Below are 27299 nucleotides of genomic sequence, written 5' to 3'. Positions count from 1 at the left end.
GGGAAAAGATGCATGGGGCAAAATCCAGAGGAAGCCAGGTAAAATCTTCCAGGTGTCTCTCCCAGTGATATCTTATAGGGCATGCTTAAGCCCTGCAGTGATGTGTGACAATATGTGCTAAGTGTTGCCAGGTAAGGAAGTGCACTTGAGCTTGGGTCCTATCCAGGGTTGTTTTTGTTTGTTTCTTTCTTTCTTTTTGAGTCAGTAATTTAGGCATACAGGAATTGCGTGACTGACCTCAATTATTCAAACTCCAGACCCCTGGAGAGAAAGTAAGTGTTCACCATAAATTACACTGTTAGTATAAGCCATCTGGACAAACTGGTACACTGTGATTCCAGGCTTCAGGCATGCCTAAATGCTCTTATCAAACAGAACATTCCAGGAGCTTAGTTCACAGGAGATGACCAATGACCAGCTCTGAAAATAGGACTTTTTTGTGAAAATGTGCAAGTTTGAGCCACCCAGTTCTTCTGAGCTAAACATTTCCCAAATGGTACCCCTTTTTGTATCAGTTAGAATGGCTAGAAGTAAAAATTGGAAGCCCAGAAGTAAAATTTCAGTAGCTTAATAAAGGTCTAATTCTTACTTTTGCAATAAGTACTTGTTGTGTTAGGTGGGAACTCTTGTATTTCATTCTCATTCAGGAACCTGAAAAAGAAAAATGAGGTAATGTAGTAAATTGTGATCTGGTTTTAACATTTTAGGCTGGAAATGACACAGAGCATTTCCTCTCATGTTTCAACAATTAAAAGAAGTCACGTGGCAGTGCCTAACTTTTTCAGATGGTTTGGAAGTAAAATTTTACCATATGCACAGAGGGCAGAAAGCCATAGGGATTTGATGAATGCTACTAATGACATACATTATTATATTTGTATATTATTTACATATATACATAATGCATGCATAATATGTAACTATATTATATAATATAGTTATATATTATTATATTATTATACTTACTAATTATTCAACAGAGGCCTCAAAGATAAATCTTACTGTTTAATATCACCTCTCAAGTTAGTCATTAAATAAGCCCTTTCAACTGAATGAATATGTAAAAAATGCTCCCTTTGCTTACAATCCCATAGGTTTTCCATTTAGGACTCAACATTCTTATAGAAGCTTCTCAGTTTGTTTCTGAGTTTAACTTTCTTTCTATTAGCAACTTGTTCTTATTAGGAATTTGGTAATTTGGGGATGTCATGAAAAATTTATTTACATATCTGTATTATTATTTAAATACATGACTGTAAGAAAACTTTTGCTTTCAGAATATGAATCTCACCTGGTACGTGCCGAATATGAAATCATCCATTATATAATTTAGTACTTATTTGTGTTGTAACTCCTAGTATTCTTCACTATATATTTACTGTATTCATCCCCCACCCCAACCTTTGGTCATATTTTAATGCCCCCTAATTTAAAGACACTATTTTTTATTCTTTTCTAATTATGAAGGTATTAGCTTAACTTTGATTACATTTTCATTAGGAGAAAGTTGAATATAGAGATTTCCATTTCCTGTTTTGACATTTAGGTTAAATTTCCTTTAAGGAAAAAAAAAAGGGCAACTCTTTTTATCTGAGTCCCAATACAATTGTTTTTGTGGGTCTTTCACTAGTTTAAGGAGGAAATTCTTTGATTTCATTTTGATTTTGTTGTTGCTTTAATTCTCTTAATATGCCAAATAAGACTGAATATAACGACCTAGAAAACTTAAAAAAAATTTTGATCCTCATGTTCATATTCTTGTATATTTTAAGGATAGTGCTTTCCAAAGCTGTTATATTTAAAATAGCATAGTACGTGTTTAGCATATAATATAAAATGATATTAGTAAGGAATGGTTTTATTAAGTCTGTGGAAAACAAAATATTTCTAAAAGTAGTTGTACTGGAAATTAAAAACCAAGATTAAACTGTGAAACTTAAATTTCAATTAAAAATTAACTGTGAAACATTTTCTAAATACAATAAAATGCTATTCAGGGACAATGATCTCGAAATCTCAGACTCCACTCTTCATTTTCTGCTCCTACATCTATGCATTTCATTTTTCTTAGCCTAAGAGAAGTTTAGAGACTGCTGTCTTAACCAAGATGATGGTTCATATCCATTAGATTTCAGGGTCACTAGTCAGCTATATTTTTGTTTACTCACTCTTAGCAATTCCTGTAATATGATAGTTTAAGCATTGGCTTTAAATTAGGGAGTGAACTTTATTTGTATTCCATTTTCTTATTTTTTTTTGAATGCTTTAAGTTTTAGAATTTGCTAAAGAGTAATTACCTTTGAACTGCTTTTGTACTGGATGGCATTTTAAGCCACAGCATACTTATCAAGAAGCAGGCTGCTTGTTAAAACTCTAAATGCACATATAAATAATAGTAATGAAATTAATTAATTATTCCAGTGTTTCACATAACAGTGTTTCAGTGGTTTTGATAGGAAATCACTTGTAATGGTAATGAAATAATTATTTTTCTAGAGTAACTTATAGACTATTTGTGTACATAAATAAGACTATATTTACTTCATACGATTTATGTCTCTTTCTTAATCCCTCCTGTCCTTCTTATTCTGTTGATTACATGTTCTTGAGGTTTTTCCCCCGGGAACCTCTATCTTGACACTGCTTGTAGCATTCCATCCCCATTGACACTCTAATCTTGGATACTGAAGATCAGTATTTACCCCACCTTTCCTTTTGAAATTCTGCTCATGCTTGTTTTCAGTGATCCTACTTTCTCTCCTTTCTCATTCCAGCTCTAAAATTGTACATTTTCCCCCATTGGTATCTTCTATCTGAGGTGTTTTATTTGTTTTAAACAGAATGGGAAGGAATTTGATAGAGATTACTTATATTTGTAGATTTAGGATCTATGATTTTAATCATAAGTATTTGACATGTATCTCTTATGAATTTTAATAATTTATAATTTTGATGAGGCACAACAGTTACATATCAGTTCTACTTTACTTTCTTGAAGATATTATTTTCCTAGACCTCTTTGTCTTCCTGGTCCATTCAAAGCCTGTTCAACAACCAGTTTCCAGAAAATGTATTCATCCTCCTGAAATTTTCATTTGTCCTTTGTCTGATTTTGAATCTGATACCTTCTTATTCTTAATCCTTTTACTTCATCTCAGAGTGCATTTATATTTTCCCCCTAATTACAGGTTGATATTATATTTAATGATTCTTTTTTAAAAATTATTGTTCTGAGTACTCACTTCTGTAAACCTTTTTCTCCTTGTTGATTAATCCTGGAAAATTTACTTTGTTTTTCTCTTAATTCTAAATAATGTCACATGATAAATGAAATACAATTTATCATGTTTTTGTTTTATGGGGATTGTATTTTTGGTGTTATATCTAAGAACTTTCACCAAACCCCTGTCATTAAGTTTTTCTTGTATATTTTCCATTAAGTTTTTATATATTTATGTTTTACATTTAAATCTACTGGTTGGCCAAAAAGTTTGTTGGGGTTTTTCCATAAGATGGTATGGAAAAACCTGAATGAAGTTTTTGGCCTACCCAATACAATTTATTTTGTAAGGTTTTGGCTGAAGTTCTTTTTTTCTTTTATTTTCTCTTCTCTCTTCCCTCTCTTCCCATCTCCTCTTAGTTTTCTCTTTTCTTTTCCAAATATGGGTTTCCTATTGTTTCAGCATCATTTGTCAAAAAGACGAGTCTTCTTCCTTTCAATTGCTTTTGCACCATAGTATAAAATCAGCTGTATACTTGCGTGTGTCTATTTCTAGGTTCTTTATTTTGTTCCACTGATCTGTGTGTCTATTCATCCACTAGTATCACACATTCTTCATTACTCTAGCTATATATAAATCTTAAAATTAGATCGCATAATTCCTCCCACTTTAGCTTCTTTTTTTCAAAGTTGTTTTGGTAATTTTAGTTCCTTTACTTTTCTACATTACTTTTAGAATAATCTTATCAATGTTTACATAATATTGCTGGAATATTGATGGGGAGAATTAATACGATTACTCTGTAGAGACTTTCAGTTGAGAAATACAACATATCTCTCCATTTACTTAGGTCATCTTTTATTTCCTTCAACAATATTTTGTAATTTTTAGCATACAGAATTTCTGTGCATGTTCAAATATTTCCTTGTTCTTGAATTAAGCAGTATTGTATTTTCAGCTTTTGTTTATATGTATTCATTGCAGAAATATAAATACAATTGGTTTTGTATGTTGATATTATATCCTGCATGTTGATGAACTTAATTGTTAGTCCTAGGAGTTATTTGCAGGTTCTTTGGAATTATCTGTATAGACAATCATGTCTTCTGCAAATATTTTACCTATAGATATATGTTGATATTTACATACTTCTATGTTGTATTATAGGTTTGAGAGTTGTATTATAAAAGTTCTCCATTAATTTCAAAGATGTGTAAGGACTGAAATTTAGTATTGCACATTAGTAGTCCCCAACAAATAATTTTGAATGAATTGGGTGAAACTTCCTAATTATTTAATTCATATAATTCAGTAGAGTGAATTGTGAATAAAAGTATGCTTTTATTATATTTCATGTAAAACCCCAATATTTGGGAATTTTCCCAGCAGTATATGAAATGATATCTGCAACGGATTCTGTGGATTCCTAATATTATGTAACTACCCAATATATTATGAATTAGTCAACTTATTAGATCCTCATTTCTGTCATTTATCAGTTATCCTGGTGGTATCTATACTGAGTGAATTGCTAAAGGACTTAAACAATTTGAAAATGTGAATCCCATGCTTTCATTTCAGGTCTACTGAATCAAAATCTCTTGGTTTTGAGGCACTGGAAACCGATTTTTTAAAAGCTCTTCAGTTTTTAAAAGTATGCATATTTCATGGTTCCATTTGCACAACATGTATGAAATAGAATAATATAAGATATGGAGGAGAGACTAGTAATTGCTAAGGTTTAGAGGTAGACAGTAAAGGAAGAGAATGTGGCTGTAAAGGAGTAGCATGAGTGGGTCTTGTCATGGTACAGTTAAGCATCTTGATTTTGGTAAGGTTTACAAGAAGCTACACAGATGAAAAAATTGCAAGAGATGTGTGTGTGTACACGCACTAAGGCATGTATAACAGGTTGAATCAGATTAATCTCAAATTCCTTATTTTGATATACTGTACTAATGCAAGACACTAATATTGGGTGAGGCTGGGTAAAGTGTGCACGATACCTCCCTGTATATTTCCTTGAAAGTTCTTGATATTTTATGATTATTTCAAGAAGTAAGGTTTTAAAACAAAAACCGTCTTCTCAGGTAACTTTTATGCAGCCTCTTGACTGTCCTGACTGACATCTGGGAACCCCTGTGTAGGAAGCTTTTGGGGGAATTCATAAAAAAGTTGCATAAGTATTTCTCCTTTTGGTGGTAAAAATATTATAATACTGTTATTAAAAAATGTGATTTTTAGTTTGTTTGAGTAGCACAGAATTACTTTCAGGCATATATTAGAAGCATACTGTTTAATTTAAAATTAAGCCACCCATCTCTTTCTGCTGCTCCACATTGGGCTGCCCAGATCTTTTATTATAGTGATAGAAGATACCATGAATCTCAAACTCCCACACTAGTAGATAACATGTCCAGGGTAAGCTATAATTGATAATCATTTCATTATTGAGGAAGGTCACTGGATTTGCATGATTATTCTTTTATTGTGAATGTGTAATTCACTTTTGATCTTATGAAGTGACATCTTTAGTTCTCTGGTTCATAATCCCAATGGGAGCTATTCATTAGCAGTGGGTAACAAGATGAACTAACAAGATGGACATGAGTGCACAATGTCATTCCTTAGTTATAAAAACAGTGCAATACTGGGATTCCTGGTGAGAAGAAGAATCTGTTGATACCATGAGATAAATCTCCCATTATACTCAGCAACTCAGCATGCTTAAAAACTTTTCATGGGTACCACATTTAGTTTTGCCTCTGCAACTTAAAAGGGAATTTACAAAGGATTAAAAGAGAGCTCCTAAATGATTAAAGGATTAAGTCTATGACCTCTAAATGAAGGTTAAATGGACTGTAATTATTTAGCCTGAAGACTAGGAAACCAAGAGACAAGTTAGAATTATCTCTTAAGAATATGACAGACAATTATACAGAGAATGTTATACTATAGTCTTTAATTCTTTTGAAAATGCCTAGAAGAAGTTAACATAAATTGCAGCATAAGGAATTTAGATTATACCTTAAATGGAATTTCAAGAAAATTAGGTCTTTTAGATATTTAAAATTATTGTCTGTGGGTATTGTAGCAATTCCATTGTGAAAGCAAACAAAAAGAATATATATTCACACAAAATGTATTCAGTGGACCTAACTTCTTGAAGGAGCATTGCAGATGGAGTGATTTTTATATCATAGAAACCACTCAGAAGATCCCCCGGGGCACCTTTTAATACTGCCCTGCTCTGTGACTAACAAAGTAAAATTACAACAACCTAATAGAGGCAGATCTGATAGTGGCTCACACACTTCAGGGACGAAGTTTTGGGTTAGTCTAACCCACAAGGAACCAAATAAACCAAGATGCTTGCTAAAGATAAAGGGAATATAGAATGAGTAGAAGAAGAAAGTCATTGTAAGTACTAGTTGAAGCCATGTACTACTTTCTCATTTTGATATGAATATATCATGTAAAATAAATTTTCCTTTCTTTTTATTTTATATTAATTTATAGAGTATATAAATTACAATGTATTTACATATTAAGGTACGATATATATTTATATATTATTTATTTATATATAAAATAAGAGCTTGTTACAGAAATGTAAACTTATTCAATTATGGGAGCTGATTAAGCAGTCTGTGTGATACTGCTAGTGTTTCCATTTGTTTAATCAAACCCAGAATGATATATGTGGATAATAATGCAATAACAAGTAAAATGTGGATAATAACAGTAACTATGGATAATTGTTATATTTAAATATGTTAGAGCCTAACTCATAGAATTAATATAATGATTAAATAATAATAACATTGAAAAGCCCTTAGAACACTCTTAACCTATAATAAATAATTTATGGTATATTATTTTTATTAATAGTATTACCTACATTTTCATAAAAATTCCCATTCTTTATTTTCAAATTAATATTTTATTTATTTATTTGTTTGCACTGGGTCTTAGCTGCAGCAGGCGGTCTTCTTAGTTGCAGCTTGCTGGCTCCTGAGTTGTGGCATGTGAACTCTTAGTTGCAGCATGCATGTGGGATCTAGTTCCCTGACCAGGGATCAAACCTAGACCCTTTGCATTGGGAGTGCAGAGTCAACCACTGCATCATCAGGGAAGTTCTTATCATTCTTTTTTAAAAGCTTAATCATCTCTATTTATCCCTAACATATATTTTGCTCCACCTGCTTGTGAAATTTACATAAATTGAATTATACTGTATATATTTTTGTGACTTGATTATTTTACACAGTAACATGTGATCACTGCTGTATTGTACTCCCTTTCCTAAACACATATTTATTATTGTGCAAAACTGATCAAAATCTTATATAAATAAATAAGGTATATTAATGTTAACATAATACAATCATATATGAATATAATTTATGAACTATATACAAATATTATAAAAGAGTGAAGAAAATTTTTCTATAAATATATATAAATTGAGAAAAATATGTATAGCAGGTTTATACATGATAACAACCATTATTAATAACTACTTTCTTCCAGTACTCATTCTGTATTCCCTTTAACCTCAGCGAACATCTTGGCTGTTTGGTTCCTTATAGAGTAAGCTAACCTAAAATGTCATCTGTAAAGTGTATGGGCCACTGTCAGATTTGCCTGTATTGGGCTGTATTTTCACCTAGTTAATCACAGGGCAGGACAGTACTAAGAGGTGCCCAGGGGATCTTCAGTACTCCAGAGATACTCCTTCTTAACCTCTGTCTTAGTTTGTTAGGGCTGCTGTAACCAAATGCCATAGACTGGGTAGCTTATAAGCAACGGAAATTTATTTCCCACAGTTCTGGAGGCTGAGGGTACAAGATCAGGGTGCCAGGATGATCTGGCTTTGGTGAATGTCTTCTGAGTAGCAGACTGCCGACTTCTCTGTCCTCACTTGGTAGATGGGCCTAGAGAGTTCTCTAAGTTCCTTTTATAAGAGCAGTAATCCCATTCATGAGGGCTCCACCCTCATGATTTAAGCACCTCCCACAGGCCCCACCTCCTAATATCATCACATTTGGTATTAGGATTTCAACATGTGAATTTTGGAGAGGACACAAACATTCAAGCCATAGCACCCACACTGTTTAGTAGCAATCCATTTTTCTCTTGATCATCAGTTTTCTACTGAAAATATTAGGTTGTTCTTAGTTTTATTGTATTATGAATAATGTTGCTATAACCATATCAGCCATCTATTGGTGAGTAACAAATCACTTCATAATTTGTTAAAAAATAAAAATTATTTATTTACTCATTATTCCTTGTGTCAGAAATTTTGACTGGAATTGGCTGGGAACAATTCATCTTTGCTTCACATAATGTCTTCTAAGATCTGTCATATGTCTGGGGTCTCAGCTGGCATGGCTGAGCCTTTCCCTTCACATGTTCTCATATCCACAGATGGGAAATTCAGGCTTGTTCACATGGTGGCAGCATTCCAAGAGGGCAAGAGCAAAAGTTGTAAGGTTTCTTAAGACTTAGGTTTGGAACAGACAGAGCACAATGTCCATAGCATTCTATTAGTCAAACAAATCCCAAATCCAGCCCAGATTTAAGTGGTAGGGAAATAGACTCCATATTTTGATGAAAGGAGTTACAAAGAATTTTAAGCCACAAACTTTCATGTTACTTCTCACTTTAAAATATGCTTACCAATATGCTAGAATCCCCCAAAGTCTTCTCCAATGCAATATCCAACTCAAAGTCCATGTTCTAATTGTTTACATTAGGTCTGGATTTGGAGATGATATTGGGATGCAGTTTCTCTTCCTGAGATATCTGTGATTTAAACAGATAAATTATTACTGTCCTATACATCCAATATAAAATCAGAAGATCATGCAGGGCAGTAGAAATAGACACAGCTGATCAAAAAGTAGTAGCAAAAGATATCTAGTAGTCACTGGCCCACAGCAATTCTTAAACATATCTGAACACTAGTTGACAGCACACTGGCCCCATTCTGGTAGCTCAAAGTATTCCTTGATTAGGGTCTGTTTTTGTAATCTGAGAGTGTTTTTCTAAATTTCTTGTTGGTTCTTAGATCCATCTCCTGGGCTCTTGAATGAGTGCTCTGAGGTAACTATCTTTTATACAAGAAATGGTTTGTGTTTTCAGCTGTGTAGCATTTTCAACCTGATTCCTGCCTACAAACAGTTTAGGTCCTAGAGGTTTCCTTTGTGTTTTTACAGTTTCTGTCCCTGAGGTAGGTGGTGCTTTTGTTAATATAATCATTTAATATGTGTGGGGATTTTCTCTGCATCATATTTGAGTATACAGTATATATGAAAAATCAAATACACATTTTTCAAATAGACTTTGGTTTTTAGAGCAGTTTTAGATTTACAACAAAATTTAGCAGAAGGCACAGGGAGATGTCTTATATACCCCCACCCTGACTCATGTATACTTTTTTAACTATCAATATTCCATACTAATATGGTATATTTGTTACAAGTGATAAACCTACATTGACACATAATTATCACCCAAAATACATAGTTCAAATTAGGGTTCACTCTTGCAGTGGTATATTTTATAAATAGGACAAATTTTTAATGAAATATATCCACCATTATAATATCATACAAGTAAGTTTCACTGTTCTGAAAAAATCCCCTGTACTTCATTTATTCAACCCTCCCTCCTCCCATCCCCTAGCAAACTTGATCCTTTTACTGTCTCCATACTTTTGCCTTTTCCATGATATCATATAGTTGGAATCCTACAACATGTAGGCCTTTCAAAATGGCTTCCTTTGTTTAGTAGTGTGCAATCGTTAAGTTTCCTCCATGTCGTTTCATAGCTTGATAACTCATTTTTTTTGGCACTGAATAATATTCCATTGTCTGGATGTATCACAGTTTATTTATCCATTCACCCACTGAAAGACATCTTGGTTATTTCCAAGTTTGGGAAATTATGAGTAAAGCTGCTATAAACATCCATGTGCAGGTTTTTGTGTGGACGTAAGTTTTTAAGCTTGGGTAAATAGGATTACCTATGGTAAAAGTACGTTTAGGTTTTTCGTGAAACTGCCAAATTGTCTTCCGAAGTGTCTGTACCATTTTGTACTCTTACTAGCAATGAGTGAGAGTTCCTGTTGCTCCATATTATTGCCAGCATTTGGTTTTGTCAGTGTTCTGGATTTTCCTCATTCTAGTAGGTGTGCACTGTTGTGTAACTTTGTATTTTCCCGATGGCATGTGGCATAGAACATCTTTTCATATGCTTACTTGCCATCTGTATATCTCCTTTGATGAGGTGGCTGTTAAGGTATTTGACCCATTTTAATTGGGTTGTTTGTTACTTATTGTTGAGTTTTAAGAGTTCTTTTGGTATTTTGGATAATAGCCCTTTATCAGATGTGTCTTGCAAAAATTTTCTCTCAGTTTGTGGCTTGTCTTCTCATTCTCTTGACATTGTCTTTTGCAGAGCAGAAGTTTTTAATTTTAATGAAGTCCAGCTTATAAAGTCTTTCTTTCATGGATTTTACCTTTGGTTATGTATCTAAAAAGTCATCACAATACCCAAGGTCATCTAGGTTCTTTCCTATGTCACCTTCTAGGAGTTTTATAGTTTTACACTTAGGTCTATGATCAATTTTGAGTTAGTTTTTGTGAAGGGGATAAGGTCTATGTTGAGTTTCAATTTTTTGCATGTGATGTCCAGTTGTTCTTACACCATTTGTTGAAAAGACTATCTTTACTCCATTGTATTGCCTTTACTTCTTTGTCAAGTATCAGTTGACTATATTTATTTGGGTCTACTACTGGACTTTCCATTCTTTTCCATTATTTGTCTATTATTTTACCAATACTAAACTGTCTTGATTACTGTAGCTTTTAGTAAGTTTTGAAGTCAGGTAGTGTTGGTCCTCCAACTTTGTTTCTTTCCTTCAGTCTGCATTGGCTGTTGTCTTTTGTCTCTCCATATAAACTTTAGAATCAGTTTTTCAGTATCCACAAAATAACTTTCTGGAATTTTGATTGGGTTTGAGTGAAATCTATAGATCAAATTGGAAAGAACTGACATCTTGAAAATGTTAAGTCTTCCTATCCATGAACATGGGGTATCTCTCCATTTATTTAGTTCTTTAATTTCATTTGTCAGAGTTTTGTAGTTTTTTCTCTTTTAGATGTTGTACATATTTTGTTGGATTTATACCTAAGTAATTCATTTGGGGGATGGTAATGTAAATGGTATTGCATTTTTAATTTCCAATTCCACTTGTTCATTGCAGGTACATAGGAAAGCAACTGACTTTTGTAGATTAACCGTGTATCCTGCAAATTTGCTATGTTTGCTTATTAGTTCAAGGAATATATTTGCAGAGTCTTTTGAATTTTCTACATAAGTGATCATGTCTTCTATGAACAAAGACAGTTTTATATTTTCCTTCACAATCTGTATACCATTTTCCTCCTTTTGTTTTCTTATTGCATTAGCTAGGACTTCCTGTATCATGTTGAAAAGTAGTGGTAAGAAAGGACATCCTTGTCTTTTTAATGATCTTAGTGGGAGAACTTCAAGCATCTCACCATTAAGTATATGTTTGCTGTAGGATTTCGTAGATATTCTTTATCAAGTTGAGTTCTTCTATCCCTAGTTTGCTCAAAGTTTTTATCATGAACAGGTGCGTATCACATTTTGAGACCAGTTTCACTCTATTTAGAGCCATCTTCCAGTCTACTCTGGAGTAGTATGCTTAAGATACATTAAAGTGTTTTCTTCTTATGATATGTCCTTTTATAAAATGCTACTTGAGCATGTGAGTCATAATTTGCAAATATAAGTATTTCCCATTTAACTTTGTAATAATATTTTTTGTAATATTTGCATTGAAATCAGAAAAGGTATTCTGTATGATGCCAGTATTGAGCTTAAATAAACGTTGTTTTTTTGTTGAGGATATTGCCAATTTAAAAAATTTTCCTTTTGGGTTTTAAGAGAATGTCTGTTCTACCATTGTAGATGTAGTGTTCTATATATGCCCATTAGTTAAAGTTTGTTAATCATGTTATTCCTAACTTCTCCAACTTTTATATGTACAATTCTGTTTATATAATCTGCTATAATTGTGAATTTTTAAATTTCCAAATTAGTTCTATAAATTAAAAAGCTATGTTAATAATTATTGAAATCAAAATTTATTACACACATGTGCTTAATGGAACTTTGGACATTATGAACTATCACTTTTTATCACTAGTAAATAATATTGCCTTAATATTGCCTTAATTTTAAATCAAATAAATGAGTGACAGTTTGGGAACAAACTGTCCCAAAGTTGCACCAAATTGCACAAAAGTATATAATTACACCAAAGTATATAATTCAGTAATTTTTTTTAAAATAATTCTGTTAGCTTTGTCAGATGTGTAAACCTGTGAAACCATGAGTATCATCAAGATACAGAACATTTGCCATATTCCCCAAATATTCTTCATGACTTTTTTCAGTCTACTCTTTCTTTAGTATTTTGTAAGCAACCAGTTTTCTGTTACTTTTTTGGGGCATTTTTCAGATTTTATGGAAATAGAATATGTTTTATCGTTCTAATGACATTTCTCACTCAGCATAATAATTTGGAGATTTCTCCACGTTGTTATGAGACTCAATGTTTTCCTTCTTTTTGTGGTTGAGCAGTATACTAGTCCATGAACATACAACATTTTGTTTACCCATTCGTCTATCAAACAGTATTTTTGGAAATTTCTAGTTCTGAACTATTGTGTACATACCTGCTATGAACATTTGTAAGCGAGACTTTGTGTGGACATAGATTTTTTCATTTTATTTGAGAAGGTATATAGAAGTAGTATGGTTTAGCTATATAACTGGTTGAAACATAAACAATTATGAAATATCCAAATTGATTTCTAAAGTGGTTGTATCATTTTTTTTTCACTAATAGTGTATGATGAGTGAGTTACTCCACATCCTCACTGACACTTGTTGTGGTCACTTTAATTTTATCCATCTGCAGGGCTTTTAGTAGTATATTACTGTTGTTTTAATTTACATTTCCCTAATGACTAATAAAATCTATTAATAACTAAAAATGTTTTGAATTTTTAAGTCTATATTGTCCATTTATTTTGAGGTTTCTGCTCCAATCATTTTTGCATTAAAAATAAGTTGTTGGGCTTCCCTGGTGGTGTAGTGATTGAGAATCTGCCTGTCAATGCAGGGAGCATGGGTTTGAGCCCTGGTCTGGAAGGATCCCACATGCCATGGAGCAACTAGTCCTGTGAGCCACAACTGCTGAGCCTGTGCATCTGGAGCCTGTGCTCCACAACAAGAGAGGCCACAATAGTGAGAGGCCCGTGCACTGCGATGAAGAGTGGTCCCCACTTGCCGTAACTAGAGAAAGCCCTCGCATAGAAACGAAGACCCAATGCAGCCAAAAATAAAAATAAAATAAATAAAAGTTTTTTTAAAAAGTTATCTTATTATTATGTTAGGTTTAAGTGAGATTTTTTCCCCTAGCTCTTAAAGGTCAGAGCTTATTGCAATAAATTTAGATAATTTATCTTTTCTAATATAAACATTTAAAGCAACATTTTTTCTAGTAGAGACTAATCAACATGCTACTAACAAAGCAATGGGTCAACAAAGATATCAAAGAGGGTGTCAGAAAATACATTGAGACAAATGAAAATAAAACACAACTTTTCAAAATCTGTGGGATGAGCAAAAGTAGTTGTTAGGTGGTAAGTTTATAGTGATACAGGCCTTCCACAGGAAACAAGAAAATATCTCAAATAAACAGCCTAACTAACACGTAAAAGAATTAGAAAAAGAAGAGCAAACAAAGCCCAAAGTCAGCAGAAAGAAGAAAATAAGAAAGATCAGAAAGGAAATAAAGTATAATATAGAGATCAAAAAACAATAAAAAACATAAATGAAACCAAGAACTGGTTGTTTGAAAATATAAACTAAGTTTTAAGCCTTTACCCAGCCTCATTAAGAAAAAAAAAGAGAAGACCCAAATAAACAAAATAAGAAATAAAAGATGAGAAATTACAACTAATATCACAGAGATACAATCACAAGAAAACATTATAAAATGGTTATATGACAACAAATTGGAAAGCCTACAAGAAATGAATAAATTCCTAGAAACATACACTTCCAAACTGAATCATGAAGAAGTAGATAATCTGAGCAGACTGATTGCTAGTATTGAAACTGAATCAGGAAACTCCCAGCAAACAAAAGTTCAGTACTGAACAGCTTCACAGGGGCATTCTACCAAATATATAAAGAGGAATTAATACATATGCTTCTCAAACTATTACAAAAATTGAAGAGGAGGGAACACTCCTAGACTCATTCTATGAGGCCAGCATTATCATGATACCAAAACTAGACAAAGACACTTCAAGAAAAAAATATAGGCAATACCTTTGATGAATGTAGATGAGAAACTCCTCAACAAAATATTGCCAGACTGAATGCAGCAGTATACATAAAGGATCATACAACAGGAACAAATGGGATTTTTTTTTCCAGGGATGCAAGGGTGGCTCAGTATCTACAAATAAATCAATGTGATACACTACATTAACAAACCAAAGGATAAAAATCACATAATCATCTTAAGAGATGCAGAAAAAAAGCATTTGACAATAGTGAACATCCACTCATGATAAAAACTCACAACAAAGTGGGTACAGAGGGAATATATCTCAACATAATGAAGACTATTTATGAAAAACCCACAGCTAACATCATACTCATTGGTGAAAAGCTAAAAGCTTTTCCACTAAAACCAGGAATAAGATAAGGTTGGCATTTCTCTTTTTTTTTTCTTTTAACATCTTTATTGGAGTATAATTGCTTTACAATGGTGTGTTAGTTTCTGCTTTCTAACAAAGAGAATCAGTTAAACATATACAAATGTCCCCATATCTCTTCCCTGTTGCGTCTCCCTCCCTCCCACCCTCCCTATCCCACCTCTATAGGTGGTCACAGAGCACTGAGCTGATCTCCCTGTGCTATGCGGCTGCTTCCCACTAGTTATCTATTTGAAGGTTGGTAGTGTATATACGTCCATGTCACTCTCTCACTTTGTCCCAGCTTACACATCCCCCTCCCCGTATCCTCAAGTCCATTCTCTAGTAGGTCTGTGTCTTTATTCCCATCTTGTCCCTGGTTCTCCATGATCTTTTTTTTTTTTTTTTTTTAGATTCCATATATATATGTTAGCATATGATATTTGTTTCTCTCTTTCTGACTTACTTCACATTGTATGAGAACCTCTAGGTCCGTCCACCTCACTAAAAATAACTCAATTTCATTTCTTTCTATGGCTGAGTAATATTCCATTGTATATATGTGCCACATCTTCTTTATCCATTCATCTGTTAATGGACACTTAGGTTGCTTCCATGTCCTGGCTATTGTAAATAGAGCCGGAATGAACATTGTGGTACATGACTCTTTATGAATTATGGTTTCCTCAGGGTATATGCCCAGTGGTGGGATTGCTGGGTCGTACTGCAGTTCTATTTTTAGTTTTTTAAGGAACCTCCATACTGTTCTCATAGTGACTACATCAGTTTACATCTCCACCACCAGTGCAAGAGTGTTCCCTTTTCTCCACACTCTCTCCAGCATTTATTGTTTGTGGAGTTTTTGATGATGGCCAATCTGACTGGTGTGAGATGATATCGCATTGTAGTTTTGATTTGCATTTCTCTAATGATTAATGATGTTGAGCATTCTTTCATGTGTATGTTGGTAATCTGTATATCTTCTTTGGAGAAATGTCTGTTTAGGTCTTCTGCCCATTTTTGATTGGGTTGTCTGTTTTTTTCATACTGAGCTGCATGACCTGTTTGTAAATTTTGGAGATTAATACTTTGTCAGTTGCTTCATTTGCAAATATTTTCTCCCATTCTGAGGGCTGTCTTTTAGTCTTGTTTATGGTTTCTTTCACTATGCAAAAGCTTTTAAGTTTCATTATGCCCCATTTGTTTATTTTTGTCTTTATTTCCATTTCTCAAGGAGGTGGGTCAAAAAAGATCTTGCTGTGATTTATGTCATAGAGTGTTCTGCCTATGTTTTCCTCTAAGAGTTTGGTAGTGTCTGGCCTTACATTTAGGTTTTTAATCCATTTTGAGTTTATCTTTGTGTGTAGTGTTAGGGAGTGTTCTAATTTCATTCTTTTACATGTATCTCTTCAGTTTTCCCAGTACCACTTATTGAGGAGGCTGTCTGTTCTCCACTGTATATTATTGACTCCTTATCAAAGATAAGGTGACCATATGTGCGTGGGTTCATCTCTGGGCTTTCTATCCTGTTCCATTGATCTATATTTCTGTTTTTGTGTCAGTACCATACTGTCTTGATTACTGTAGCTTTGTATTATAGTCTGAAGCCTCGGAGCCAGAGTCCTCCAGCTCCGTTTTTATTTCTCAATCTTGCTTTGGCTATTCAGGGTCTTTTGTGTTTCCATACAAATTGTGACATTTTTTTGTTCTAGTTCTGTGAAAAATGCCATTGGTACTTTGATAGGGATTGCATTGAATCTGTAGATTGCTTTGGGCAGTAGAGTCATTTTCACAATGTTGATTCTTCCAATCCAAGAACATGGTATATCTGTCCATCTATTTGTATCATCTTCATTTATTTTCATCAGTGTCTTATAATATTCTGCATACAGGTCTTTTGTCTCCTTAGGTAGGTTTATTCCTAGGTATTTTATTCTTTTGTTGCAGTGGTAAATGGCAGTGATTTCTTAATTTCACTTTCAAATTTTTCATCATTAGTGTATAGGAATGCAAGAGATTTCTGAGCATTAATTTTGTATCCTGCTACTTTACCAAATTCAATGATTAGCTCTAATAGTTTTCTTGTAGCATCTTTAGGATTCTCTATGTATAGTGTCATGTCATCTGCAAAAAGTGACAGCTTTACTACTTCTTTTCCGATTTGGATTACTTTTATTTCTTTCTCTTCTCTGATTTCTGTGGCTAAAACTTCCAAAACTATGTTGAATAATAGTGGTGAAAGTGGGTAACCTTATCTTGTCCCTGATCTTAGTGGAAATGCTTTCAGTTTTTCACTATTGCAGACGATGTTGGCTGTGGTTTTGTCATATATGGCCTTTATTATGTTGAGGAAAGTTCCCTCTATGCCTACTTTCTGGAGGGTTTTTATCATAAATCGGTGTCGAATTTTTTGAAAGCTTTCTCTGCATCTATTGAGATGATCATATGTTTTTTCTCCTTCAATTTGTTAATATGGTTTATCACATTGATTTATTTGCATGTATTGAAGAATCCTTGCATTCCTGGGATAAACTCCACTTGATCATGGTGTATGATCCTTTTAATGTGCTGTTGGATTCTGTTTGCTAGTATTTTGTTGAGGATTTTTGCATTTATGTTCATCAGTGATATTGGCCTGTAGTTTTCTTTCTTTGTGACATCCTTGTCTGGTTTTGGTATCAAGGTGATGGTGGCCTTGTAGAATGAGTTTGGGAGTGTTCCTCACTCTGCTATATTTTGGAAGATTTTGAGAAACATAAGTGTCAGCTCTTCTCTAAATGTTTGATAGAATTCGCCTGTGAAGCCATCTGGTCCTGGCTTTTTGTTTGTTGGAAGATTTTTAATCACAGTTTCAATTTCAGTGCTTGTGATTGGTCTGTTCATATTTTCTATTTCTTCCTGGTTCAGTCTCAGAAGGTTGTGCTTTTCTAAGAATTTGTCCATTTCTTCCAGGTTGTCTATTTTATTGGCATAGAATTGCTTGTAGTCATCTCTCATGATCCTTTGTATTTCTGCAGTGTCAGTTGTTACTTCTCCCTTTTCATTTCTAATTCTATTGATTTGAGTCTTCTCCCTTTTTTCTTGATGAGTCTGGCTAATGTTTTATCAATTTTGTTTATCTTCTCAAAAAACCAGCTTTTAGTTTTATTGATCTTTGCTATCATTTCCTTCATTTCTTTTTCAATTCTTTCTGATCTGATCTTTATGATTTCTTTAATTCTACTAACGTTGGGCATTTTTTGTTCTTCTTTCTCTAATTTATTTAGGTGTAAGGTTACATTGGTTATTTGAGATATTTGTTGTTTCTTCAGGTAGAAATGTATCACTATAAACTTCCCTCTTAGAACTGCTTTTGCTGCATCCCATAGGTTTTGGGTTGTCGTGTCTTCCTTTTCATTTTTTTTGAGGTATATTTTGATTTCTTCTTTGATTTCTTCAGTGATCTCTTGGTTATTAATTAGTGTATTGTTTAGCCTCCATGTGTTTGTATTTTTGCAGATTTTTTCTGTAATTGATATCTAGCCTCATAGCATTGTGGTCGGAAAAGATACTTGATATGATTTCAATTTTCTTAAATTTACCAAGGCTTGATTTATGAACCAAGATATAATCTGTCTTGGAGAATGTTCCATGAGAACTTGGGAAAAATGTGTATTCTGTGGTTTTTGGATGGAATGTCCTATAAATACCAAGTAAGTCCATCTTGTTTAATGTACCATTTAAAGCTTGTGTTCCCTTATTTATTTTCATTTTGGATGATCTGTCCATTGGTGAAAGTAGGGTGTTAAAGTCTCCTACTATGATTGTGTTACTGTCAATTTCCCCTTTTATAGCTGTTAGCATTAGCCTTATGTATTGAGGTGCTCCTATGTTAGGTACATAAATATTTAATATTGTTATATGTTCCTCTTCGTTGATCTCTTGATCATTATGTAGTGTCCTTCTTTGTCTCTTATAATAGTGTTTGTTTTAAAGTCTATTCTGTGTGATATGAGAATTACTACTCCAGCTTTCTATTGATTTCCATTTGCATGTAATATCTTTTTCCATCCCCTCACTCTCAGTCTGTATGTGTCCCTAGGTCTGAAGTGGATCTCTTTTAGACAGCATATACATGGTCTTGCTTTTGTATTCATTCAGCCAGTCTACGTCTTTTGGTTGGAGCATTTAATCCATTTACATTTAAGGTAATTATCAATATGTATGTTCCTATTCCCATTTTCTTAATTGTTTTGGGTTTGCTATTGTAGGTCTTTTCCTTCTCTTGTGTTTCCTGGCTAGAGAAGTTCCTTTAGCATTTGTTGTAAAGCTGGTTTGGTGGTGCTGAATTCTCTTAGCTTTTGCCTGTCTGTAAAGTTTTTAATTTCTCCACCAAATCTGAATGAGATTCCTGCTGGGTAGAATTATCTTGGTTGTAGGTTTTTCTCTTTCATCACTTTAAATATGTCCTGCCACTCCCTTTTGGCTTGCAGAGTTTCTGCTGAAAGATCAGCTGTTAACCTTATGGGGATTCTGTTGTGTGTTATTTGTTGTTTTTCCCCTGCTGCTTTTAATATTTTTTCTGTGTATTTAATTTTTGATAGTTTGATTAATATGTGTCTTGGCATGTTTCTCCTTGGATTTATCCTGTATGGGACTCTCTGTGCTTCCTGGACTTGATTAACTACTTCCTTTCCCATATTAGGGAAGTTTACATCTATAATCTCTCAAATATGTTTTCAGTCCCTTTCTTTTTCTCTTCTTCTTTGGGGACTAATAGAATTCAAATGTTGGTGTGTTTATTGTTGTCCCAGATGTCTCTAAGTCTGTCCTCAACTCTTTTCATTCTTTTTTCTTTATTCTGCTTTGCAGTAGTTATTTCCACTATTTTATCTTCCAGGTCACTTCTCCATTCTTTTGCCTCAGTTTTTCTGCTATTGACCCCATCTGGAGAATTTTAAATTTCATTTATTGCATTGTTCATCACTGCTTGTTTGCTCTTTAGTTCTTCTGCATCCTTGTTAAATGTTTCTTGTATTTTCTCCATTCTTTTTCCAAGATTTTGGATCATGTTTACTATCATTATTCTGAATTATTTTTCATGTAGACTATTTCCTGTTCATTTGTTAGGTCTGGGGGTTTTTGCCTTGCTCTTTCATCTGCTGTGTTTCTCTGTCTTCTCATTTTGCTTATCTTACTGTGTTTGGGGTCTCCTTTTTTTGGCTGCAGGTTCGTAGTTCCCATTGTTTTTGGTGTGTGTCCCTAGTGGCTAAGGTTTGTTCAGTGAGTTGTGTAGGCTTCCAGGTGGAGGGGACTAGTGCTTGTGTTCTGTTGGATGAGGCTGGATGTTGTCTTTCTGGTGTGCAGGTCCACGTCTGGTGATGTTTTGGGGGGTGTCTGTGGTCTTATTATAATTTTGGGCAGCCTCTCTGTTAATGGATTAGGTTGTGTTCCTGTCTTGCTTTTTGTTTGGCTTAGGGTGTCTAGCACTGTAGCCTGTTCATCATTGAGTGGAGATGGGTCTTGGTGTTGAGATGGACATCTCTGGGAGATTTTCACCATTTGATAATATGTGGACCTGGGATTCTCTTGTTTACCAGTGTCCTGAAATTGGCTCTCTCACCTCAATGGCACAGCCTTGATGCCTGGCTGAAGCACCAGAGCCTGTCATCCACACAGCTCAGAATAAAAGGGAGAAAAAGAAAGAAAGAAAGAAAGAAAGAAAGAAAGAAAGAAAGAAAGAAAGAGGAAGACAAAATAAAATAAAGTTATTAAAATAAATATCTTTTTTTTTTTTTTGTGGTACCTGGGCCTCTCTTTCTTTTGGCCTCTCCTGTTGTGGTGCACAGGCTCCAGTTGCACAGGCTCAGCAGCCATGGCTCACGGGCCCAGCCGCTCCATGGCATGTGGGATCTTCCCGGACTGGGGCACAAACCCTGTCCCCTGCATCAGCAGGCAGACTTCCCCCAGGGAAGCCGCCAAAAAAAATTTTTTTAAGTAAAAATAATATATATATATGGACAGAAGAACCCCAGGACAAATTGTAAAAGCAAAGTTATACAGACAAAATCACACACAGAAGCATACACATACACACTAACAAAAAGAGTAAAAGGGAAAACAAATATATATATATCCTTTCTCCCAAAGTCCACCTCCTCAATTTGGGATGATTCATTGTCTATTCAGGTTTTCCACAGAGACAGGGTACATCAGGTTGATTGTGGAGATTTAATCCACTGCTCCTGAGGCTGCTGGGAGAGATTTCCCTTTCTCTTCTTTTTTGCACAGCTGCTGGGGTTCAGCTTTGGATTTGGATCCGCCTCTGCGTGTAGGTCACCTGAGGGTTTCTGTTCTTTGCTCAGAGAGGATGGGGTTAAAGGAACAGCTGATTCATGGGCTCTGGCTCACTCAGGCCTAGGGGAGGGAGGGGTATGGAGTGTGGGGTGAGCCTGTGGTGGTAGAGGCAGACAGCTGTTGCACCAGCCTGAGGCACACCGTGCGTTCCCCCAGGGAAGCTGTCCCTGGATCACGGGACCCTGGCGGTGGTGGGCTGCACAGGCTCCTGGGAGCGGAGGTGTGGATAGTGGCCTTTGTTTGCACCCAGGCTTCTTGGTGGCTGCAGCAGCTGCCTTCGCGTCTCATGCCTTTCTCTGGTGTCCGCGCTGCTAGCCGCTGCTTGAGCCCATCTCTGGAGCTCCTTTAAGCCAAGCTGTTAATCCCCTCTCGTCGTGCACAAGGAAACAAAGAGGCAAGAAAAAGTCTCTTGCCTCTTCAGCAGCTCCAGAGTTTTTCCTGATTCCCCCCTTCAAGCTGTGTTCACGCAGCCAACCCCAGTCCTCTCCCTGGGATCCGACCGAAGCCAGAGCCTCAGCTCCCAGCCCCGCCCGCCCCAGTGGGTGAGCAGACAAGCTTCTTGGCCTGGTGAGTGCTGGTCAGTACTGATCCTCTGTGTGGGAATCTCTCCACTTTGCTCTCCGCAACCCTGTGGCTGCACTCTCCTCCATGGCTCTGAAGCCTGCCCCCTCCGCAACCCGCTCTCTCCGCCCATGAACAGGCTTCCTAGTTGTGGAAACATTTCCTCCTTCACAGCTCCTTCTCACTGGTGCAGGTCCCATCCTTATTCTTTTGTCTCTATTTTTTCTTTTTTTCTTTTGCCCTACCCAGGTACATGGGGAGTTTCTTGTCTTTTGGGAGGTCTGAGGTCTTCTGCCAGAGTTCAGTAGGTGTTCTGTAGGAGTTGTTCCACATGTAGATGTATTTCTGATGTATTTGTGGGGAGGAAGGTGATCTCCACATATTACTCTTTCACCATCTTGAAGCTCCTTTGCATTTCTATTTAATATAGTACTGGAAGTTCTAGTAACAGCAATTAGACAAGTAAAAGAAATAAAAAGCATCTAAATTGGAAGGGAAGAATTAAAATGGTCACTATTTACAAATGACATATTATGTATAGAAAACCCTAAAATCTCCAGCAAAAACTAGTAGAACCAATAAATGACTTCAGTAAAGTTGCAGGATAGAACATTTATATACAGAAATCTGTTGCTTTTCTATGAACTAATAATGAACTCTCAGAAAGAGAAAGCAAAAAACACAATCTCATTTATGATCACTTCAGGAAGAATAAAATGTCTGGCAATAAAGTTAGCCAAGGCAGTGAAAGACCTATACTCTGAAAACTATATGATATTGATGAAGGAGACAGAAGGTGATATAAATAAATGGAAAGATGTCCCATGGACATGGACTGGAAGAATTAATATTGTTAAACTGACCATACTACTCAAATCAATGTACAGATTTAATGAAATCCCTATCAAAATGCCTATGACATTTTTCACAGAACTTGAACAAATAATCCTAAAATCTACATGGAACCACAAAATCCCCCAGATAGCCAAAGCAATCTTAAGAAAAAAGAACAAACCTGGAGGTATCATGTTCTCTGACTTTAGAATATATATATATATATATATATATATATTTATTTATTTATTTATTTATTTATATATAATGGAATATTACTCAGCCATAAAAAAGTGACAGTTTTCTATTTGCAACAACATGGATTGACCTGGAAAGTATTATGGTTAGTGAACTATGTCAGATAGAGGAAGACACTGTATGCTTTCACTTATATATAGAATCTAAAAGATGAAACAAAATAATGGATATAAGAAAACAGAAAGGGCTTCCCTGGTGGCACAGTGGTTGAGAGTCCACCTGCCAATGCAGGGGACATGGGTTCATGCCCTGGTCCAGGAGGATCCCACATGCTGCGGAGCGGCTGGGCCCATGAGCCATGGCCGCTGGGCCTGCACGTCCGGAGCCTGTGCTCCACAACGGGAGAGGCCACAACATTGAGAGGCCCACATACCGCAAAAAAAAAAAAAAAAGAGAAAATAGATACAGAGAACAAACTAATGGTTACCAGTGGGGAGATGGGGAGTGGAGGGGCACAATAAGGAAGGGGATTAAGAGGTACAAACTATTACGTATAAGATAGATATAAGTATATAATGTATAGCACAGGAGATATGGCCAATATTTTATAATAACTTTAAATGGATTATAACCTATAAAATATTGAATCACTATATTGTATACCTGAAACTAATATAAGACTGTAAATCAACTCTACTTCAATAAAAAATAAAGAAAAGAAACAATTTCCCTTAAAACACTGATGTATTATATTCATTTTGATATGTTTTGTTTTCATAATGATTTCATAGTATTTTCTAATTTCTATATTAATTTTTTCTTTGACTAATGTGTGTTTGTAGGTGTGTAGTTTTATTTCCAGATATCTGGAGCTTTTTAGCTACTTTATTTTTGCTGATTTATAATTCTACTCCTTTTCATTCAGAGAACCTATGAAGTAAGATTTCCCTTTTAAATGTATTAACACTTGTTTTGGGACTGAGCATATGTTTATATTTGTGAACAATCCATATACATGTGAAGGAAATATGTGTTCTGCAGTTTTTAGAGGTAGTGTTTCATAAATATCACTTATACTAAGGAAATTGATGATCAATTCAGATCTTAAATTATGAGAGAAATACATTAAATCCTCCAATTATGATTATGGATTTCTCTGTTTTTCTCTTTAGTTCTATTAGTATTCATATATTTGAAATCTGTATTATATATATATGTACACACACACATACTTACACACATGTATATATACACACATATATTATATGTATATATATTTTTTTACTGTTATATCTCCTGATGTATTGCCCTTTTTTATCTTTATTTTGGAGACTTTTTTCCCTAATATTAATATAGATGCTCCAGCTTTCTTATGTCTACTGTTTGTGTATTATGTTCTTTTCCATCCTTTTACTTTCAACCTCTTTATGTCTTTGTAATTAAGTGTACCCCTTATGGATAGCATATAGTAGATTTCAGCTTTTGTATGCCATCTGACACTCATTGCCTTTTTTATTATTATTAATTAATTTTATTTTTGGCTGCCTTGGGTGTTTGCTACGCACAGGCTTTATTTAGTTACAGTGAGTGGGGACTACTCTTCGTTGTGGTGTGTGGGCTTCTCATTGCATGGCTTCTATTGTTGTGGAGCTCGGGCTCTAGGCACATGGGCTTCAGTAGTTGCGGCATGTGGGCTCAGTAGCTGTGGCACACTGGCTTAGTTGTTCCGTGGCATGTGGGATCTTCCCGGACCAGGGCTCAAAACTGTGTCCCCTACCTTGGCTGGTGGATTCTTAATCACTGCACCACCAGGGAAGCCCTCATTGCCTTTTGATTGGAGTGTTTAGCCCATTTATATTTCATGTGAGTGTATTAGTCAACTTGGGCTGCCATAAAAAATACCATAGACTGGGTGGCTTAAACAACAGAAACATTTTATTTTCACAAGTTCTAGAGGATAGAAATCAAATATCAAGGTTAAGACTGGTTTGTTTTCCAGTGAGGACTCTTCCTGGATTGCAGATGGCTGCCTTCTTATTATGTCCTCTCATGGACTTTCTTCAGTGACTGTGTAAGTGGTGAGAGGGACTTCTCTGGTGTCTCTTCTTAGAAGTACACTACTATGCAATCAGGACCCCACACTTATGACCTAATCTAACATAATTCCTTCCCTAGAGACCAAATCTCCAAATACAGTCACTCCGGTGATTCAGATTTCAACATATGAATTTTGGGAGAACATAAATATTCATTTCATAACAGTGAGTTTTGTTTTTTTTTTAAACTTAGTTTGGTTCTTTTCTATTTATTTCTTTTTTACTCATTGGTTTATATTCCTCTTTCCACATTTCCTGTATTCTTTTTTGTGATGTTTAAATATTTTTTGGTATTCTAATCAATTAAGTGAATTTCTTTAAATCAAATGTCATAACAGTTAATTTTTTTACTTTATATCATTGAGTCATGAAGTTAGATAGACATATAGGTAGATAAGTAGATACAGAGAGAGAGAGATATTGCAGAATATACACATATATAATTATAAATTTTCTTATTTTGGTAGTCATAAATTAAGAGAGTAAAAAACAGAAATGATAAATATGAAGGTAAATATATAGGATTTATTCCATCAACTGTTTTATTTCTTTATGTCCTAGTCCTCCTATATACAATTTTCCTCCTTTCCCTCTTTTTATTGAATTTTATTTTTATTATTCCATTTTTTCCCTGAACTACTTTTAAAGTTGTATTTTTTTGTTTCTATCACTGTATTAGTTAATATAGAAGTTAGTCCATGCATACCTAACATTTTAAAGTGTAAATTTACAGAATATATTTATACTCTTATAATACATTTTCTTACAAAATGTTAACTATTTTAACCACTTTCTGACTTATACATTACTAAAGTTATTTGGCATAATTTGTCTTGTTGCTCTTGTCATTTTAACTTCATACAACATTATTATCATTGATTTGTATACTCTAAATATGTTTAGATTTACCCATATTTTTCCACTATCCTTGATATTCATTTACTTAAAAATAAACATCTGAGATATTGACTCTGGAGTTATATTCTTTTTGCTTGAAGTATATTCTTTATACTTTTCATTACTGAGCTTCAAGCTCTCTCCATTTATTTTATTTAAAAAACAATTCCTGGAAGTATCTTTTTAAATCTTCTCTGTGAGGACATTATTTTTACATTTGAATATAGCATTTTAAATTGTGGTAAGTGTTATTGAGTCTCACCAATATTTTTTTCCCGTTAAGCATATAGAAGACTTTACTACTCAACACTCCTTAGAGTTGGGCAGGGGCATATTACTGTGGCTCTGAATAAGGAAATTGGAACATAAATGATTAGTATCACTGTGTTATAAGAAAAAACTAAAAAGCAGTTGGGCAATGGACAATGATGAAAATTTTACCAAAGTCAGGAGAGATTCTAATTTGTCTTTGCAGTGGCAAAATATCTAGTAAAATGGTGGCCTCCATAGGAGAATGATAGGAAAAGAGTTTGAACAACAGAATATGAGTAGTGAGTGGGTGCATTTTCTTTACTGCTTTTAGCAATGTATTACAAGAAAGTGAGGAACTTGGTAAAGAGTAGACAGTTTTGCACAAAGAAAGAAAAACTAATATTGAAGTTCCATATATTTGAAGCCTTTCCAGTTATGGAAGAACCAACTGATACATAAGATAAAGTTGAAAATTCTTTTGAGGGGAATCCCTTGCCTCCGGGCAAGAGTTTTTATTTTCTTTAAAATAATGGTTTAGCTGTGTTATATCTTCCTTTTCTACTTGTTGTATCTTGCTTTTCTAGTTGTTAGATTCCCTGTGACCTACTTCTTTACCAGATGCTGAAGTTCTCTCCTAAAAAAGAAAAAAAAGTTGTTCTGTTAAAGATCACTTGCGTCTAGAATGAAAAACCCTGTGACTATTTAAGTCTTCAAATAACATTTGCCTCCCCTTTTCCTATAACTAGGAAATGGGCTGAGAAGGCCATGTAACTCCAAAGGAAGAAGGAATACTACCCAATAACCAGTTTAGCCAAAGCAAAGGACAGTGGGATTCTCTTAGAGCGGGGGTCAGTAAACATTTTGTATAAAGGGCCTGATAGAAATATTTTAGGCTTTGTAGGGTATATGGTTTCTGTTTCAACTACTTTATTCTGCCACAAAAGCAGCCATAAACAATATTTACAACAATAATTGTGGCTGTGTTCCAATAAAACTATATTTAAAACTAAATTTGGCCAAGGGCTAGATTTGACCTTAAGGCTACAGTTTGCTCTAGAGGTTGAGCCAGGGATCCTGGGAAAATGTGTGCA

The sequence above is a fragment of the Monodon monoceros genome, unplaced genomic scaffold (genome assembly GCF_005190385.1).
Source record: "Monodon monoceros isolate NGI ecotype Baffin Bay Population unplaced genomic scaffold, NGI_Narwhal_1 Super_Scaffold_11, whole genome shotgun sequence".
Taxonomy (NCBI): Eukaryota; Metazoa; Chordata; class Mammalia; order Artiodactyla; family Monodontidae; genus Monodon; species Monodon monoceros.
The sequence above is the reverse complement of the archived record's forward strand: the minus strand, read 5'-3'. Positions refer to the sequence as shown.